Here is a 21,818-nt window from a genome sequence, read left to right on the forward strand (position 1 = left end):
TAACTATTTATATAACTGATGTTAGGTTATATTCAATTCTACAGGTTCTGTTAAATAATAGTTTTTAAATTTTAATATATTTGAAGTTTATCATTTCCTGATAAATTATCATAAAATTAAATACTTTTATTTGTAAATACACTTATATTTAATTTTTCTTAAGAATTTTATTACTTCAGTCAGTTTTCACACGATATGCATATTAAAAGTAAATGAATAAAAGAACGCATATTTGCCACAAATTACTTAAAAATAAACTAAGGTAAATAGTTAACATAATGATTAAATTAAAAAGAAGTTGAAATTTAAAATTAATTAAAAAAACAGCCTCATAATATGCCCTGCTTGTAACCGCAAAATGCTTAAATCCATTTCTGAGTTGCGTGTCTTTCTATGAACAACATGACTTAAAAATAAAATGATCTAAATATATAAAATCTTTCTTATTTTCTTTACAAAACCAATATATTTAAAAAAAAATTTAACCGAATCTATTAAAGGGAACAAAAACATAAACTGTATTATATTCTATACATCAATGCACACAAAACATGTCATATTGTGTAAGATTTAATGAAAGCAATTAATGGAACAATTGGGAGTGCATAATTTTTCTTTTTAGTTTCTTTTATTATTCTTTCCTTTAGAATATTATCATATTATATATTTCTAATGTTATTGCAGGTACCTTCAAATAGTACGAAATTTTTTACGGTATTTTTTAATTGCCTCCATCATGAATATTGTATAAAGTCACAACTATAAACAGGTATAATGCTATTTCAAGAAACAGAAATCTATAGACAAATTTTTTTCGTTATTTTACTTCTTAACCTAAAACTTTAACATGATAGAAGGTGAATCCAAAAACAGTTATTGATTACGGCCCCAACAAACACCCAATTTGCTAAATGCGCCTCAACTTTTTAGGCATGCAAGAGAAATATAAAAGAAGTTAAAAATAATATGGAAATATAATATTTATTTTAGGAGGCCCTTTACTTTTGAAATAATTTCTTCCGGAAGATATGGTAATTATAGTTGGAATCACACAAGAAAATCCGAAATCGGGCTCGCAGAAGTATGTTTTTGTAGTCGGAAAGTTGCCAAAATGTCGCCAAGATAATCATTTGGCGCTGTGCCACACGCCTTGCTGCATTTTCCCTTTCACAAAAGCAACTCACGTTCCGAATTTCAGCCTCAAGATTGGACTCGCGAGAAAACAAGCGTGGAATAAGTTTTGTGAATGGCGCCGATCTGTTTATTCGACATTATGTATTAATGGCAAAAGACGATTGAGTGAAAGAACAGGACATTTGGCACCATTACAGAAACAAATGCAATGTGAATAAATTTTACGAATCTTGGGCGCAAATTGTTACAACTTCAACGAATTTGAGATTTAAAAGCGCAGACCTGTTGTTTTGACTTAATTCGAATTAAAATATCTTTTTCCTGACTTTGGTGGATTTTCTGTTGGGGATAAGATGTATCTCTGATTCAATGAGAACCTTCAGATTATATCATATCAAAATTAGAAGAATTTAAATATAGATTCTAGTTTTTATTTAAAAAGAGAAAGAAAGAAATTCAATTTTTGTTTAAGCTTTGATTTTAATTTTTGTTTGCTTAAAAGAAACAATTTAAAACAGCAAAAAAAAACCATCCACACACGATGCCAAAGAGAAAGCCTTCTTTTATTTTAAGAAAAAATTGATAATCAGTCTCTTGTAATAATTATAAGATTAATGATGTGTGTGTGTGTGCATGCTTGTGTACGAGAGTTATCACTATACAGACCAGACCATTCTAAAACTGATTGGAAATTTAATTAATAAAAAATCAAGTTGAATTTGGAGGTATTTCGTTGTAAATTCCTAAAATATTATTGCATAAAAGAGATTTTTGCACCGTTTAAATTCAATATCAATCTTAAGATGCATTCACCATCTATACCAAATCTTAAGATGCATGGAGGAGGATTTACATGGTTCTATCATTTGGGTGAATATCTGAACCAGGTTTTGTTTTTGTTATATTGTTTATATGGGAACAATATACTTCTATTTACTTCTATTTAATCAAAACTGGAACTTGGAGAGTTGCCGAAAAATTTAAGGGAAAGAAAAAAGAGGAGTCATAGTAAAATTTTATAAATGAAAAAATATACTGCACGGCATGAGTAATTAGACTAGAAACTATCTGCCAGTGCACATTTAAGCAATATTAAACGAATGACTTATAAGTTGATTCGGAATAAAAATAATCATTTCTACTAGTTTTTTAGGAATAATATACAAATACTTTTCATGGCTGCAAATAAACTTATTTTAGGAATAGAAAGCAAAATTGTCATTTTCACTTAGGTAGCGAGGCATTGCATATGCATGCATAAAAGATACTTGGACAACTACTTGAACAAAATGTCCACTAATTTGATTTTTGCTTATCATAATTTGAAGGGAAAAGTTAAATCGGACAACTAAAGAACTGAATGGAAACAGAACTGTTTATAATTTTTCAGTTTTTTTTTTATTATGTCATTGATGGAGATATTACAACATTGAAAATTACAGTTAAATCATGAACAAGCTGTCTGATATTCATGCTTTCTCGTATACAAAGTATGCAAAGAAAATATTGCAATCGGTGAAAAACTCGAATTCGATTCGCGATTTTTACATTTCAAACCCTCTGGAATTCAAAATTTGACAAATTTTTCAGAATCAAATTTACATTTTTGGAGTTATGTCTTCCTGTGAGCAATAATTTAAAAAAGATTTAAGCTAGGTAGATGAAATTTGGTATATGGTTTTTATATCAAATTTTTAAATTTTGAGTGAGATCTATTTGGAGGAATTCTGTCTATCAAGTTTTCGAAATAAAACTATAAATGATAGCCATACAACTTGAAACGATAAACAGATAAAATTTGCTCCAGTTAGCATCTAAAATTTAAATCGTTGTCAAATTTAGAACCAAATCCGTTAAAAAGTTTACCATCTGTCAATCTATACTTTAGAATATATTTAAAAGCTGTAACTAAAAAACATAGTGATTTAACTAAATAAAATTTGGTTTGTGATCTTGTGACTAAAATTATAGTTTTGTGCCAAATTTGGATTTCAGTCGGTCGAAACAAAGGAATAAAATATCCATATTCAATATTCTGGTACTTGTGTATGACAATAATCAATCGTCTCAAAAAAATTCACCTAAGAGCGAGCTCTAAGAGTTTCTTTCATTGCTATTATTCGTTAATGACATGCGATTAATATATAAGTACCTATTTTCTTTATTATACTACATAATATATATACAATCTGAAAAAAATTCTAAGCACTTGTGGCGTTCACGGTCTTATTAAAAACCGCAATTTTATGCGGGAAGAACACCTTTATTACAGTATTTGCGTATAAGTTTCCGGTAAACCACTCCCTTTTCCTGTCTAGCTTATAAGCTGTAATCGGATAGAATTAATAATTAAATTATGTTCTTAAATTGCAAATTTTAATATAAAATGAATATTTAAATTACTTTACTTTTCATAATGTTCTTTTATTTGCATTAATGCATGGTGAATATTGAAAGATAAACATAATTTCTTAAGGTATAAGATATTGACGTATGTACTAATCAGTGCTTCTGATAATCTTCATTAAAAAAATTAGAGTTTTGTTATAGTGTTTTCATTTTTAAGAATCCTCCGAAAGTAGTATAAAATCTATATATTAGTATAAAATAATAGCATATCTTAGAAATAGAAAGGGGGAAAATGCGCAATTTCATTACTTCATTTCTACTATGAATATATTCTTTTTATCTAACTAATCTCCAAAGACATCGAAATACACGTTGTTTTCGGCAACTTCAAATATTCCAAAGCTATCTTACAAGCTATAATCGATACAACAAACGGCTTATAATTTCTAGTAGAGTATTTTTTTTTCAGTTTCTGATGTTGTAGTTTCTGTTCGGATTCGTGTTACAAATTGCTATGGCAGCTAATCCAATCAGCTGCTTAAACGAAAGGTTCGGGAACAAAAGCCGACTGATTCTCTGTATCGATTCTGGCAACAGCAGTGACATAATTCCAACTTCTGCAGCCTTTCCACGAATCTCCGAAGAAGGACATCATTTTGAGTGGAATGAGACGGTTTTCTTTGACTCTTTTTTCTCGCTTTGATTTTTGTTTTTACTTTTTATTTTTCTCAAAAAAAACACACTTTTACGATTGGTTTGAAATGATATCCAAGGTTTCAAAAGCATTTACCATCATGTTAAAAATCAATATAGTAATTATATATCTTGTTACGCACATTTATCATAATTTAGTCATGACTTATTACAAACACATTAGTATTGTCGAAATAATGGGTAAAAGTTAATTTCCTTTCATTAATGAAATATTTATTATATGCATATTTGAACTTATAATAAATAATTCGATTTTTCTGAAATTCAAAATGTTAAATTGTTTTTCTTAAATAACTTTTAAGAGGAATTTAGAAGAAAATTTTATTATTGCTAAATTTTGCAGTTCTTGCTGAAAATGAATAGAATTTCATTAGAAAGAAAGTAAAATTTGAATCAAACAATAAATTTGAAATAAAAAATATTACAAAAGAGAAAAAGAATTTTGTTTTAATGAATTAAAAGTATTGTAATTAAATCTACATATATACATATCAATTACTATTTATCTAGCTTGTCATGGCTTCGAATCATCTTTTTCTCATGGCAAAAATTAAATATATAGCTTACTTGCTGATGGATTTAGTCCAAAATTAGACATACATAGATCATTTTGATGTGTTAAATCCACTCATCTAGCTTATTTGATGTTCGAGTTTTGCGATTATATTCTCTCGAATATACAGATCTGCAGGCAATCAATCTTCTGATGGATCTGTTCTAAATTTGCTACAAATCTTTGATTGTATTAATAAATCCCTGTTCTAATTTGATATTTTGCTTATTGCATTTTAATTTGTATTTACATGCACACTGATGAAGAGATGTTCTTCAATCAAAAATTTGTTAAAAATTTGATAACAGTTGATAACACTTAAATATAAAATACCAAATTGTATCCATCTGTCCAACTTTTGAATTTTTTAAAATATTTTCAATGTTTTTTCTTGGTAAGTCTTGTCTATGAGAAAGTAAAAAAGAATTTAAAAAATTCTGTCATGAATCTCAAAGCTTAGTTTGACATTACAATAAATCTATAAAATATTTAAAAAACTGGATTGTCGATAAGCATTATAAAAGGGCTCTGAATTAAACAAATAAAAATTATATTCAGCTGAAATCTATAAAATTTTGTATTTGAATAAAACTCATGTATTTATTCAAATACATCTTTTCTAAATAAGTAATACATGGACATAATATTTCACACTTTTTTAAATACACTACTTTAAATATCCTTAAATACCTTTAATATTTTTATCAGCAACCTATTTAAACAGAAATTTGTTTAATTAAAGTAATTTTTAAAGATAGATATTAATTAGTATTTTAATAATGATTTTTTTTTGTTCATTTCTCATTTTTAGGTTTTTATTTTTGATAATTATGATAAATTTCATGGAATCTAACGTCAATTCTCTTTCAAATTCTGTTCCGTAATAAAAATTTAATTTGATAGATCTATTAGCAGTTCGTTAAACTCCGAAAATATTATATATTAATCAGTTATTATTAACGGCAATACAAACATAATTTTAAAACTATAGCAAATTACAAAAATGAGTGAAAATTATATTACAAAATCCCATCTCTACAGGTATGAGACAAGTTAAATTAAATAAAAGCTTTAAAAAAATATATTCCATTTGTTATCATTTCAGATTACGACTTATCATTGACCGTGATCAAAACGCTTGGTATTTTGAAGCATTCCAGCCAACGCCGTGTTTCGGGTAACACAAGAGAATCCTTTGAATCACCATCAATTAGCGATCGAAGAGGCTCTGACGTTCGCAACCTATCATTTTCAGATTAAGAACTTGGACCACTTTGGATCCTCCGGTTAAAAATAGAAAGGACATATTCAGCAGAAAGTTGGCAGAAAAGCTGACTCGTGACTCTACCATCAAAACCTCGGGGCGGTTTTGGGGAAGTACCTTCAAATTTTTCTCTTCGCTGTCAAATTTATGGAGTTTGAATTTAACTGACATAAATTGAAATCACTTATTAAACTTACATTAAATGTTTTATGGTGATTTGTTTATAATTATATTTGGGCCAGACTGACAATTTGATTTAACAGTCTACATAAAAATGTTGATTTGAAGTGTAATCACATCTGGAAGTATAAAGATGATAAAATCATCTGTTCACATATTTACTTCTGTTCAGTTTTAATTATCTGACTTTCCGGTGTTTTTTCCCCTTTGTCCATGATTAAGGGTCACTTTTTCAAAAAAAAAATCAAAGAACTTATTTTCAATCGTTAACAAACTTTTACAGTTTTATTGTTATTATGAAATTCAGACTAATTTCATTGTTCCAGTAAACCATTCTATCGCGAGCTTTTGTCAATGTTAAGATTACGATTAAGATTAAGAAACATGCTTTCTTTAGATATTAACTTTGGGAGAGAATTTCCAATTCCTCTTTTATTTATTTTTCTATGCACACTAATTAGTAGTAAACTGATTCCTTTAAATTCTTGTTTTTCAGTCTTGACAAATTATAGGGTAAAAATTTAAATAAATGCTTTCCATACTTACAATTTTTTACAGTAGTAAAACCAATATCCCGGAAGAACTAACTAATCGCCAAAGGCGACTTGTCCTAAAATATTACTAATTGTAGTTAGCGGGTTACAATTTTTTTCAAACGTGCCCCTATGAAACAAACGACGTTGATTATTTACATGAAAATTCGTCGTTTTTATCTTGCATTGCCGAAGTAGAAAAATTTTTGTTAGATGATTTTTTAAAAAAATCCCGCATTAACAAAAAATTTCATTCTTATAAATAAACTTGTTCGAAAAATGAACTAAACAAAATTGAATAAGACGACTAACATCCCATTTTCAATTAGGAGATTTGACATTTGCTTACACATATGTTAAAAAAATTTAGAACTATGAAAACCAAATTCTATCAAATTCAGCCTGGTTATGTTCTCAATTTGTGAAAAAATCGAACAGCTTAAGTTGGATGAGGAGTGTTTGCACCAGATAAGCTCCGGATCTCGAATGTTAATTACCAAAATCTATTTCTTACTTAAACAAAGCTACCGACTCCTAAACTTTCCTCATACTACCAGAGGAATTCTAATGAAAGGAAATAAAGTCTTACTCATATAGTTCGTTTCAAATACGCAAACTTAATATTGGTGTCTATTTAATCACCTGCAAGATGAAAAAAAGAGAACAATATACCGTAAGAGTTAAATAATATGCACAGTTATATTTCTCAATATATTTGCCTAAGTTATGTCATTTGATTCCGTTCTATAGCTACATATGTAATTTTCGAAACATCTGAAATCATGAGAGCCGGTTGATAGCAATTCCTTATAATACTCGATGAAACGTGTGATGCCTCATTATTATTTATTAGAAATGCGATTTAAAACATTCTTCGATAATCCTTAAATTTCAAAATATCTGTTGAGGCTAATACAGCATAATAACACGTTGAGAAAGAATCTTGAAATTAAATTAAAAACATTCTGTAATCAATGGATATTCACAGAATTGATCGGTGCTAAACATTCAGAGTGCAATTTTAGCACCTTCCTATCCCTTATCAATTCTATCCATCATTCGACGGTGTGGACTTTTTAGATATCTATGATGTATTTACTTTCAGTTTTTATATTTACTACCTGAGTACTTTTTCAAAAATTCTGCACAGAATGCATAATTCATATGTAATAATTCAGGTGCTTGAAGGACATTTTCCTACTCATTTCATAAACAATTTATTTCCAACACACACGTACAGTTTGTAAATACACAAGTTCTCGAGAACGAGCAACTTTCCCTTATCAAACTGCATACCAAACTCTTATTTACAAAGCAAGCCTCATAACTCTGAAAGGTAGCAAAATTATTTTGTGAAACAATGCTCATAAAATAGATATAAGTATCAGTACATCAATTTATATATCTGATTTTTTTTTTCAAACTGCAACAAAAAGATGAGTTTCTAAATAGACGCAAGTAAGCACTTTGCAGAAATCGCAAGATCATCTTGTATCTATAGAGAGTCAGACTATAATGAAAGTATTTCATAATAAGAAATTTATTTTGCAAGTTTTTTTCAACATTAATTGTACTCTGCAATCAAAGTTTCTTCGCATATCAAATTTCATATCTTTTCACCAGCAATAATATTTTGCTGATTGTTACCTCAAAGCATTGTTTTTTGTTGAAAGAGAAAAGAACTATCCATTTTTTTTATCGAGCCTTTAAATGTTTCAATGAAAAATCTCTCAAAATGTTAATCATGAAAAGTCTTCTCTCCTTGAATAATTACAAAATGCTGCACGTTTTTCGTTTAACTTCGTGATTCAGTACAAAGAATCGTGTAGATGTTAGGACATTTTCTCACAGATTGATTTGATGCAAACAACAATATACATTTCTAATTTTACTATCGAAACTGCGTTAATTAAAAGTAAAAGAGCCATATGTCAAATTTCATCTATTTAGCTCCTTGTGTTTTTTTAGTTATTGGTTGAACAGACACGCAGGCTCCCCATGTAGGGATATGGTTCAAATACACAGGCAACCATAACTTCGGTGTAAAACTCACATATCAAATTTCTTTCATCTAGCTTTTCTCGATTAAAAAAATCTTCAGTTTATTAACAAACCGGTATAAATCCAAAACTTCTGACTCCAGGAGTTCTAAAACGTGGATATTTATCAAACTACTGAAGCATGAATTTATCTTACATGTCCAATGTTTTTTCTTTCTATTTGAGAAACATAAAAAGCATGCAGTAAAATCTGTGGCAATAGTGTTTATTTTTCTAAAATAAATTTCGCTGAAATAATGTCTCCTTTGAGCATTTCTTTTCTGCTGTATTTTAAAAAATTAATATATGTTTTCCTAACTTTCGTGAATGTTTGTATAGTATTACTTGAACTGCAACAAATTGGAAATCGTTAAAATTAAGGATGCTGCTTTGGAACGGAATAATTTACCGGAGATTATATTCATTTCAATCGATATCTTTGCTCGTGACAGCTATCTCTTATCTGGCCTTCGAAATAGATATACATGTTAACACATCAGATATTCTATGCTTCCGCTGACGTTGATTAGATGCGCTTCTGTTAATTTGTGTTCTCTCATCAAAGGTATAATAATTCATCTTTTCGGTATACGCAAAATGCGTTGGTGAGTCACGAACTTTTACAAATAAATGTAAAATTTGAAAATCAGGCATCGATGCTTATTACTCTTTTCTTGCCTTGATATGCAGTGATAAGTCAGATAATTAATACTAGAAGTGTGGAGATATTTTCTTATATTAACTCTAATTATTGATGTCGAAGTTCCTTTCATTCCTTCAAAGTCAAAAATATTTATTACCAGGATAGGATCATAGACTTTCTCTGATTACAAAATGTAGCAGCATGACTGTTAAAAATATCAATATAATTTTTCCATCTGTAAACCGTATTCTTTAAATTTTTGATAGGTATCGAATTTTTTTAACAGATAATGGAACTAGTCCATAAAGATAAACAGTGAATGAAGGTTTAATTCGTTCACTTATATTAACATCCCGTTTTAAAGCAGCACTATGGCTATTTTAGGACGGACGTCTTGATTTTGACAATAACAGATAACGAGGACAACACATGAGCTGGTACACCTTCCCCCGTCAAAATTTCAACACCACACCAGCGGGAAGACATTTGGCTCCGAAGGATTTAACGTTCCCCAAAACCCGTTTACACGACATTTATTCCGAGAAATCTGGTCACGAATCTACAACCGTTCGGTCCCGAAGCTGAGACTGTACCAACAGGCCACAATGGCCTGGCATCGATGAGGGAAAAACCATAATTCGTCTTGTGTTTTCTGTTTCGTTTTTGCGTATTTGGGTTCAAAAGGAGCTCAAACGTTGACCAAATGCAATCTTTTAGATGTCAAAATCATAAATCATCCCCTCAGTAATAATCCATTGATCAGTAATAATCAGTATAGTCACGATAATCTCAGTAATAATCCCCATAGATCCATTTCTTAATATATTGGATTAGCAAAAATGAAACTTCCATTGGCTTTACTCGCTTCTTTCTCTTGATTATTTTTTAAAATATTATTATTATTAAATATTAAGGAAAGCTTGGCCACAGCAATACTTGGCGAGAATTAAAATATTAACATGATATTATCAGATTTACAAAGGATAACACACTGAACTTTATCAAACTAATTGATTCTATTACAAATGTTCATTACGACATTTGCAATTTGCAAAAATAAACATGTATTTTATGGTACAATAGTAACAATAATTTGTGATACATCTTTGTAATAAGGAAAAGACATTCTGCACAACTGGTATGTTGATAACAGAAATGGTTAGAATGTTTTTAGATTGAATATTTTGAAATGATGTGGTAGAAATGTTTGTTGTACTAGAAAGGAACTCAACTTAAAACTCTGTAAATCACTTATAAATGTGTAGTTTTGCTACTAGATTGTAAAAGCAATTCATGAATCATTGGCACAAAAATAAAAATATAATTATTTCCCAACTTTTTAATCAAAATTGATCATTTGTTCCTTTAAACATGCAAATTCATTTTATACCTTTCCAAATTTAAGAAGAAAGCTTTTTATAAGATGGGGTTAGTATTTACTTCGTTTTTATGGGGGGGGGGTAATAATGACCCTTGATCATAATTTTTAAAAGCGTTATTCAAGAAAATTCCAAAATAACATCTAGAAAACTAGAAAAAAAATTCTCATTTTGTTCAGGTAATTTTATGTTACATTAAATGAAAAGAATTCAAGTAAAGTTTTCATAGATAACTTTTTAAACTGAAATCTAATTTCGATAAGATAAGATTTCTTAAAACACGTATTTAATTTGACTTGTTTCTTGAGGAAAAAAATAGCAAACAGTGCAATGGAAATTGGTTAGAAAGAGCAACATGAAAGATTCATCTTCATAAAAATTAATAAATTATAATATATGTCTTAAATAATTTTGAAAGACAAATACCCTCTCTATATCAAGCATTTAAATAAATAAAACTTTGCTATAACTGTCAAAATAGTAATTTAAAATAATACAGTTCCTTTTCAGCATCAAACCTAAGAAAAGCTTAAAAGTACCTGAGGAGTATTTTTCTCTGCGACCATTCACAAACTCTTAAAAACAAAACCACTACCGGAATCCTAATTATTTATTAAATACCAAACGACTTTCTCCAAGTACTAAAAAAAAACTTTTTTAATTCTTTCCTACCTCTCCTTTTTAATTATTCATGCACTTTTTTAAACTTCGTCCTGGAACCCTAATTGGCAACTTGAAAATGACTTAATGAAGGCAGCGCTAATTAAGCAGCAAAAATATTAATTCTTTCTCAAAGGAATCGTCGATACAAAATGATAAGTTCGAACTTTCGGCTTGAAGTTGGATTTTAGTTTGGTTATACAAAATGATAAATTTGGTTCAAGGGTGCAACTAAACACTATTATAGCTTGAATTTTTCTGGTTATGTTGTGGACAATATAATATAGTATGCTTATATTGATAAGTTGGTATACTATATGTAAATTGTGTTATTTGACAAGCATGATGCGAGATCGCTGATTCTAGAGGACAATAGAGGCTTACTAATGAAAGGCTTTCAATGTTTTAATAAAATTTTTAATTATAAACTAATAAAAATTGTAACATTACTCCATGATTACTTCGGAGCATATCAATGCAAAATAATTCTTACATCCCTTTAAACTTCAGCCTTTCTATAATATTAATTTTATTTCCAAGTAACTTTTTTAATTTTAATAAATTTTATAAATTTTTAAGTATGTTTTTTTAAAAAAACTGTTCGTTACTTTAGTGTGAGACATTAAATACGTTTTTTGTGTACACAATAGCATTGCTAAAATGTACTGTAAATTTTTTAAATAATGTAAAGAAAGACAAATTAGTCCTGACAAATTATCATATTACAATGTTCCATACTAGAGTTTTGAATTTACATTGCTTTTTTCCTTTACATATACTTATATACTCACTCCTGATATATTTCGTTGAATATATTAACTGAGTCTATTTCAAAAATAATGAGCTGACTAATAAATTCTGAATGGTTAAAGTAAAATTAAAATGTTTTATGTGGGATCAGAATATCTTACTATGTTACTTAAATATTGATCTTCATCATATGGCAATCTTTTTTTAGTGATAAAACTTAACAAAAAATTTCATCCATCTAGCTCATTGCTCTTTTCAGATATCACGATTCCTGCAGCGAATGGATGAAGGCAAGTTATTCGTTCATGCATTTTACTAGAAAATTTATTCAGATTAGAAATTTTGGCATACGGCTTATCAAATTTTATTCTTCTAACTATTTCGGTTTTCAATTATCTCTTTCCGAGACAAACAAACAGACATAATTCTTTTTTATTTTTGGAGTAGGAAGAGGAGGAACGGTCTCAGAAAAGGCTAAAACAGAGAAAATTAGCAAAATCTCCAAATTAAATATTCTAATGATTAAAATGTTTAGGCTTGCGCACTTCATATAAGAGAAACCAAATGTGGTGAAATTTCAAAAGTAGATGTTCACATCTATAATGTTAGTAATTTTCATAAAGTAAGTAGGAAAGTTTAAAGCAAAACTACGTTTTAATTAGAGAAAAATGGCTTGCCAAGTATTTTTAATGCTATAATAAAACTTGTTGGTATTTTTATTAAAAAAATGAGCATGTATGTAGTAATCAAAAATCCATTAAAGCCTATTTTATGCCTTCTAAGTAACATAAACTGGAGAAAATGCTTTTCGAAATCTTGATAATTCCACTTATTTTATTTTATTTCATTTGCGGTATACTTTATCAGGCGACATAAAAGCATAATAGTAAAAAAAGAATGATATAAAAATATAATAAATCTCAAAAACAATATAAAGATACTAGGCAATGTGCAGATTATAATTGTGAGCAAAGAGCTCTTTTTAATAAAGTAAACAAATAATTCACAATTTTTAATTTTTAGTTTTAAATATTAAATGTTTCATTTGATAGAATTGTGTAACCAAATACGCAAATGTTGGGCAATCATTATAACGAGAGAGATCTTATTTCTCTAGTTGTTGTCAAATCGAAGCATTCTTAAAGTGAAAATTACATTGTATTCTTAACTTCATAAATCCAATTAAAATGACATAGAATGGAAACATGATATATGAAAATAATTTCGGGAAAAAAACGTTTCGAAAGTAATTCCTTTTTTTTAATTATTATTATTACATTTAGACTTCAGTTTCTTTTTAATTATTTGTAACCTCATTTTCAAAAAAAATTGTGTTATTTAATCATCTTGCATACAGTAAGAAAATAGGATAATCTTTCTTTTTGTTGTTATTTTGCAAATGAGATCTAAGAAAAAGAATCACCTGAGTTAAGCAATTATTACTTTTAAAAGAGACTCTGAGATTAAAAACATATTTTTTTCAATCATTAAAATTAGTGCTTAGAATTGGGGCAAAAATAAAATTTGAATATCATTAATAATTTTCTCCAAAAAAAAGCTGTCCGAAGCAAAACTTCAAGAAATCTGATTAAGTTAGGCTTCAACCCATTATTACTATTATTTTTCTGATCATGTTTTAAAACAAGTGGTTTTTGTATCGTATTCTCAATACTTTTTAAAAAGTAATTAAATTTTGGTTTCATTTTGAATCATTCTGTTTAAATGTATCGTTTCATTTATTGGGTTGTAATATGTAAATCTGCTTTATCTAGTGTGTGTGTGTGTGTGTGTGTGTGTGTGTGTGTGTGTGTGTGTGTGTGTGTGTGTGTGTGTGTGTGTGTGTGTGATAGATTAGATATATAGATAGAATTTCAATATTCATTCTGATCGTGAGAATTATCATGAAGTAATGAACACATTTTAAAGAATTATGCAATCTAATCGAACAGATTAATGGTTAGGATGCCGGAATTCCAGATGATAATTCGGTCACCTACTAAGATAAGTAAAATAATGATATTATGCATTATTTTTTCCTTTCCAAACTTTAAATGCATTACATATATACACACATTTTTCCCACTTTATCTTGAAATAATAACTTCAAAAAGAACTTCTCAGATTAATACCGAAGATAGTCATTAGTATTTATCCATTAACAGATATGACTGATATTGCTGAAGGTGAAATATCCTCATGTATTTTATTCATGAAATACTAGCTCCAGTTTCGTGACTAATTTATAGTCACGGAACCTGAGCTAAAAGTTTTTTATGTTTAAATACTTGTGGGCAAACTTCGTTCTTACAACATATCAAAAGTTACAATCATTATATCTCAGATCAACTGTTGACGGTTGGGTGATGTGAACGTCATGTGCAAGAAAGTTAAAAAAAATGCATTTATTATTAGCACTCGATGGAAGGAAATGCCCACATATTTAAATGAAATTTTTAAAAACAAATGCAGTATTTTTATGTAAAGAAATATTTTCAGTAAAAGATTATAATCAACAAAATCTTCTTATCGTCTGTAATATTATTTAATAAAATTTGAACATCATTTGTATCGAATACTTTTTTAATTCTCTAGACATTCTAAATTTTCAATTCTCTGCATTTATACTAGAACGACTTTTAAAAAGTTAATTTTTTTCCTATAATTAATTAATTATTAATTCTTAAAGAATGATATAAAACTTAAATAAGTATTACGAATAACAACTCAATAGAAAATGAACAAAATAATTTATAATATCTGCAATATTTTTATTCAGTAGAGATGGCAACATAAAAAAGTATGTAATAACTTTTATTCCTATACGTGAAAATATAATTCTCAATCAAAAATAAATGTTCAATGAGCTGTCAGAAAATATACACTAAAATCGCGCGTATTCTTTGCAATATTTATGGGCAAAAATTTAAAGATATATATAAAATAGTTTACGTTTTATACCATACAATTAATTACGAATTTTATGCCTTTTATTTAAATAGATGTTTTTTTTTAAATTATGATTACAGGTTTAAATAAATATCTGGTAGTGAAATTCCTCTCGTTTTACTACAAAAAGTTCCTGTGATACCATATTAATACTTACACGGATTTCCAAAGCCGGCTTCAACATTTCCATCCCCCCTAAAATTCGCTTCTTGAAGACATTAGCTCTCCTAAAAGGACTTGCGCGCAGATGTCTCTGCCCCCTACCAAACAAATTAAAGGCTTTCGCATAATCGATTCCGCGTAAACGAATCTGAAAAATAATTTTAAAAGAGCCCTCGATAAATGAGCAGGAGGGCTAAGGGGAGGCGGACGGAATGAATGGGCCTCAGCGAATAAATCTCTTCATTTTCTGTAATGGCATTCCATCTCTTTAAGCTATAAATAGTCCTCTTCTTTTAATCAGCAGAAATGGGGCCGTCCAGGAGAATGCATGTATCACTTTCGATTAAAAGTTAATGCGGCCCCGAAAAGAAACGCTGTTAAACCGGCCCATCAAAATGGAAATGCAGATTTATGAGTTATGGAACGTGCCGAAGTAAGATGGAATAGGTTGTTTAAAATATTTGGGAAATACAACATTGGTTATTCAAGGTTTCGTATTATCCTATTTTTTTCCGCTACGTTTCCCTTATTTTTTCTTGAGAAAAGAGTTATAACCTGAAATTCTAAAAACAATGATTTTCAATAAACAAAAATATTTTAAGAATTAATCAGAATTTTTAATAACAAGTCAAATTTTGAAGTCTATCGCGTACAATGATTTATGAATGAATTTTCAGCAATCCAAGATCGTTCTTTAAGTTCCCATTATCAGATTCCTCCACTTGAAACACCTGCTTATTGTAAAAGAACATTTCGACTCAATGCATCGTGCTCAAATTTAGATATTAACAAGTAAAATAGATGCATAAGATAAAAGATAGGAAAAAAACTGGTTATTTTCCTAATTATGTCAATTTCTTGTAGCTGAGCTAATCTCATATTTTAAGCAAAAAATAACTTCGCATGAAACTATATGTTTTAAAAAAACCTCAATTCATCTTTATTATTATAATTTTAGAAGTATAAAAAATATTTATCCAAAAAAAGATAAAAAAGTTTTCTTCTTTAAAATAAAATCATTCTTTTTTTTTTAAAGGATAAAGAAATTTTCTCCTAACAGAGAATCCCTCAGTTTATCTTATTTTATTCATAAAATTCATTTTTTTTAATTTCTGAGATAGTATAAACTATTTTAATAACTACCTCAACTAATATTTTTAAGATTTAAAGCATTTGATAGACATATTATTTTAGAAGCTTTCTACTCATTCTACTAGGAATTTCCTTAAATTTGAAAATCAGTTTGAAACAGAACTAATTAAACATCAACTATACAAAAATATTTTTGCTGCGACCAAACACGCTTTGTAAGTACATGAATACATAAGAGAGAATCGTTCAGTGTTGAAGTCTTATGCGTATTCAAGAATATTTTTATAATTTTTGCAATATCTCAGAGGATTATACAGTAAAAATTGCTCTCTGATTCTACATAAATTCAGTTTGTTACATTTAGAAATAATCTATTAAATATGGCTCATAGTACCGAGGCTCTTCATAATAATTTAGGATACGTAATTTATCAAAACGTTTATTGACTCAAATTATATATAAAAAATGTCTTATATTAATTATCTTATTAGATGTATATGTCAATTACTAACGATTTAGAAATTAGCTATTGGACCAGATTAGAGTGGATATCTTTTATATATTAAATCATGCTTACCTTAAATAACACAGAATTATTGAATTAATAATATCAAAAGTACGGAAACATTTTTCTTATATTTATTTTTTTAGTTTCATATTTGTTTTTATTTTATAGAGACGCAAGCTAAATATTGCATTTTTTATGTTTAATTTACAGTTAAAATTCCTTTAATCTTTTAATTAGAGCTTCTGTCAACGTGGTGGTAACATGGTAATAAAAGTTTCTATTTTTTGCAAGCATAACAAGCTCGTGGAGGCTAAATTTTATTTTTATTTTGTGAGAAAAATATATTATGAGAAAAAGGATTAGAATATATTTTAAAATTTGAAAAATATTATAAGACAAAATAGAAGGTATCGTTGAATAGTTAATTTCTTTTTAAATGATGTAAAAATCATTTTTGTGCTATAATAGTTTCGAAAGTTATTATCAAAGAAGGCCAACATTTCATTTAATTTTAATTAAAATTATAATTAAAAGTTTAAAAAAATCTCTCCAAAGAACAAATTTCTAATTTCCAATGTATATATATGCCAACTGCGTTAGCTTTAGGTCAAGCGTTCCAGTCTTTAAGGCGCATATATGAAGACACACACATCCATCTTTATTACAAGTAAAAATTGGTAACATGTTGCTATTTATTTTGAAAACACAACAAAACTTTTTATATAAAAAAAATTAAACCAGATGTATTAAAAGAAGCTCTTGTTAGCTTTTATAGTGAATTGCTTCTTCCTTGCGGAAATATGGGATTTCGACCCAAATGGTCCATTTTGAAAAACATATTAGCGCACAATTCACTGTACAAAGGCAAATTAAAATAGCTTCCTTATTAAATGCTATTCGTTTTCTAATGGTTCATAAAAAGCCGAGAGTGTTCTTTTTAAATAAGGAAATAGTTATTAAGAACGCGTTGGAGTAGAGTAAGCAATAACAAGTCTTATCAACGTTTAGAGTTTGACGTTTAACATTTATTAAACGTTTTTGTTGAATTATTTTATTTATTAGTTTATTGTTGCGCGTATAAGCTTTATTTATTCAAATATTTTTTGGGATTACAAAATAAAGAGTAATTTGGAAAATGTGTTCGAATATTTGTGAAATGGATGATTTTAACTGATGTAATATAGATAAAGATCCTATAATCAAACAAAAACTTTGCAAGTCTCAACATTCATGGTAAAACTACGCTAAAGACTTGGTTTCTGAGCATAAAAATATTATAGGTTTCATAAAGATGAAAAAAAATTTCGGCGAATGGAGTTAAAAATTTAAACACCATTACATTGGGCATTTATATTGGGGCTTCAATTTTACGTAAATTGAACTGCACGTAAATTACGTAATTGAAAAATTACTTAAAACTTACGTAAATTGAAAAATTAAAAAAAAAAAAAAAAAAAAAAAAAAACATTTTTTTTTTTTTTAAATTAAAACTTTAGTCATGTAATTTGCCAACAAAAGCTATTTTTTTTATTATATGATGGATGCAAAGAAAGCATATTCTGTTTCAGATGAAATAATATATGTAAAGAAATGAAATAAATGTTTGATAACAAAGAAAAGTTACGAATTTTAAATTATATTTATATATGTAAAATGCTGCATTATCACAAAGGATGAAACTGCTACACAAAAGATGATAATATATATTTTCGCCACTGGGCGCTGATATTTCAAAAGAATATTTTAATGAGAAGTTTAAAGAATTTGTGAATATATTATAATTTAGGCTTTGCCATTACATATATTTTCAGCCGTTTAATAAATTAACACTATCTACTTTTCAATATTTTACACAAAAATATCAAAACAAAAAAATTGTTTATGTAAAAAAAATGCACAGTTTATACTCAAGTTTCTCATTCTACATAAATTAGCTTTTCGGGATACTCTTTTTACGCTTGATTATGATATAAAAGAGATTTTGTAATACCAATAATATTAACACGAAATTTACAAATTATCAAATGATTAAATCGTCTATGATTAACTTAATCAGTCATAAACTGTAAAAAATTAAAAATAATTACAAAATAGTAATTGTAAAGAATTATTTCCAGAAGAAGGGATTTCTCATAATCAGAATAGAACTATTATTCGCTTTCATACAAAGGATGTGAAACTCTAACGTGTGCAAAATGAACTATTCAGACTGAGAACAGAACTATATCATATCCATACTATTACAGGGTCAATTACTAAAATAACTGTAAAATAATAGCTGATAATTCTTTGTCAAAGAATCCTGTTAATTTCCGAATGAAATGGAAAAGTTTTATTAATTAATAATATAGAAAAAAAGAAAAATGAATAGTAAATTAATGGGCAATCTAAAAAAACTTATTATAAAATAAAATAAAAGAATTTAATTATTTAATTATTATAATAAGAGTTTAATTATTGATGGCGGTGAATATACATCGTGTTTGCAATATATATTGGAACTCATTTTTTTTTAAACAGAAAGAAAAATTGCAATTGATATAAAGAAAATTTTAAAGCAGCTATAAATTTTGTTTAAAAACCATGATTAGCCCTTTTTTTTAGAAAAATATTTAAGCTATAACAATGAATAACAAACTAAAAAAAACTAACACTGAGAACAAATTTCATTTGCACAATCAAACGATTGTCTAAGCATTTTTTATGTTTCTTGTATTTATTCATTTTTTTTGTCTGCACGCTCGTACGAGTTAAACTAAGAGATTTTAAAAGAAAAAAAAATAAATATTTTTTACATTTTCCCCCAGAATTTAGAGGAAAGAGAATTTTTGTTTCTTATTTGCATTAAATAATCAATGAAAAATGACAGCATATATTGACTTCATTCGAATACTTGGAAGGAAATATTGGCAATAAACAGCATCTTTTTTTTTACATTTCTAGAGAGTATTTGAAAGCTATACAATAACAAATAATTACATTACATTAACGGAACTATGGCCTTGGAAGAATGAAGTGTAAATTTGTATTCTTCAAATATGCAACTTTAACACCTAAATTTTTTAATAAAACGTATTTGTTTGAATTTCACACATCTACTCATTGTAAACAAAACTTCAATCCTCTTATTTTTATTCTAAATTAAACTGTGTGCAGCAGATTCCGACCAAAAATTCAATATTATATCAGAGCTAATTTCTAAGTTTCTCTAATTATACTCATGCTTTTTAAAATAATTACCTAAAATTTCGATAGAAACATTCTTATCTTGTTCATAATGCTAAAAAGTTCTCATTAATTTCATAATAACCATTCTTCACTTTTTAACAATGCTAGATTCTCAACTTTAAAAAATCATTCGTTGAAATAAAATGGAAAATTAAAAGCCATTTTCTTTTTTGCCTGTGTCTCCGGTTAAATATTCAAAATACCAACCTTTATATAGACACAATGCCCATAAGGAAAAAATACTCAGAGTTCAACTATAAATATTAGAAACTCAGAATTCACTCTTATTAAACATCTCGATATCAGAACAATCAAATTAAATTCTCAAAATTAATCGTCTTATGAATTTTTCCAGTAAAAATAAGATACCAAATGTGAAATAAAGGGAAACTTACTGAAAATCATTCAAGATTTCCCCTATTTTAAATTTTCAAATACAGTGAGAATCTCTGGATCAGCATTTATTAATAAAAAGTAACCAATAAAGCATGATTTATAAATTAATTATATATATTAAACTATTTGTTGATAATTTACAGAATAGAAAATTACTAAGGGTGAATTAATCAGAATTAAAATAAAAAATGCTTATAAGAAGTATGGTATATAAAAACTTTCAAAGATATTAAAAATAGAAAGAATAATTACTATCATAAATTTACAAATGCAAATAATAAATACTCCTCAAAGCAAATTTCACTTCAACTTCTACACATATGCATTAGCAAAACCTATTCTGAAAAGTAAACTAATACACGACATTGGTTCAGAATAGTTTGATCCATAGCCTGAACAGAATTCCAATCAGCCTGAAAGCCACATTGGAACAATCATAATGGTTAGTGATATCCTACCAGAAGAATAACTATTGATCATATCAGTTATTTCGATATCAAGCCGATACCATATCATCAAATCCATTGAAGCATGTTCCCCCGAACTATCTAAAATAATCGATTCTTCTACGGCAAAGAACATTTTTTTAAAACGAGAAAAACATGCTTTACTCTAGAAAAGAATGAACTAGAATTGTTCTTGATGGGACCAGAACACAAAGTTTTTGGCCCACTAAAACAAAATACTCACCTCGGAGTGCCAGAGAGATTTCAGCAGATCAAAGATGAGGTGGCTTAGTTCGGTTTTCTAGTATCCAGCCAAAATCCGGTAATCTCCGTCGGTCCAAGAAGCCGGTCGCTTCTAAGCAGGACATGAGAGATTCATGGTCTTGTTTTCAGCAAGAAGGAATCTGCTGCGATGCACAAATACCTCTGAAGAAGACGGTATTTTTTGTCCCATCAAGACACTGATGCATTAGATCCGGTCCGCCATAGTTCTCCGGTTTGGCCGGATACCGGACTACCGGATTCCAGTGCGCGTGTGTGGCACGAAAAATTGCCGCCAGAGGGCCCTCCTATACCATCTTGATCGGGTAGAGTAAAAGATGTGTTTGTACGCGTGCTTGGGAACTTAACTCACAGCTATCTGATGCGATTTTCTTTGATAAAATGTACAAGATATACTATGAGAAATGACAACAATGTTATTAATGCGTGCTATGATAATATCACATGATAGAATAGTAATTAAAGTTTCAAAATATAATAACTGTTTTATACAATTATTTTTAGTTTATCTTGCAGTTTGATGAAACAATGAATGAAAAATATTTATTAACCATTCCTGT

General features: G+C 28.2%; 1 protein-coding gene across 1 annotated transcript in view; it reads right to left on the reverse strand.

Annotated features, from left to right (window-relative positions):
• The window catches only part of LOC129965787 (protein still life, isoform SIF type 1-like), a 284,431-nt gene extending 262,997 nt beyond the window's left edge, over positions 1-21,434 (reverse strand). The window contains exon 1 of the mRNA XM_056079968.1: positions 21,221-21,434. The gene's annotated coding sequence lies outside the window, so the exon portion shown is untranslated. The remainder of the gene's footprint in view (positions 1-21,220) is intronic.
• Between the last annotated feature and the right edge of the window lie 384 nt (positions 21,435-21,818).

Source organism: Argiope bruennichi, chromosome 4 (genome assembly GCF_947563725.1).
Source record: "Argiope bruennichi chromosome 4, qqArgBrue1.1, whole genome shotgun sequence".
Classification (NCBI taxonomy): Eukaryota; Metazoa; Arthropoda; class Arachnida; order Araneae; family Araneidae; genus Argiope; species Argiope bruennichi.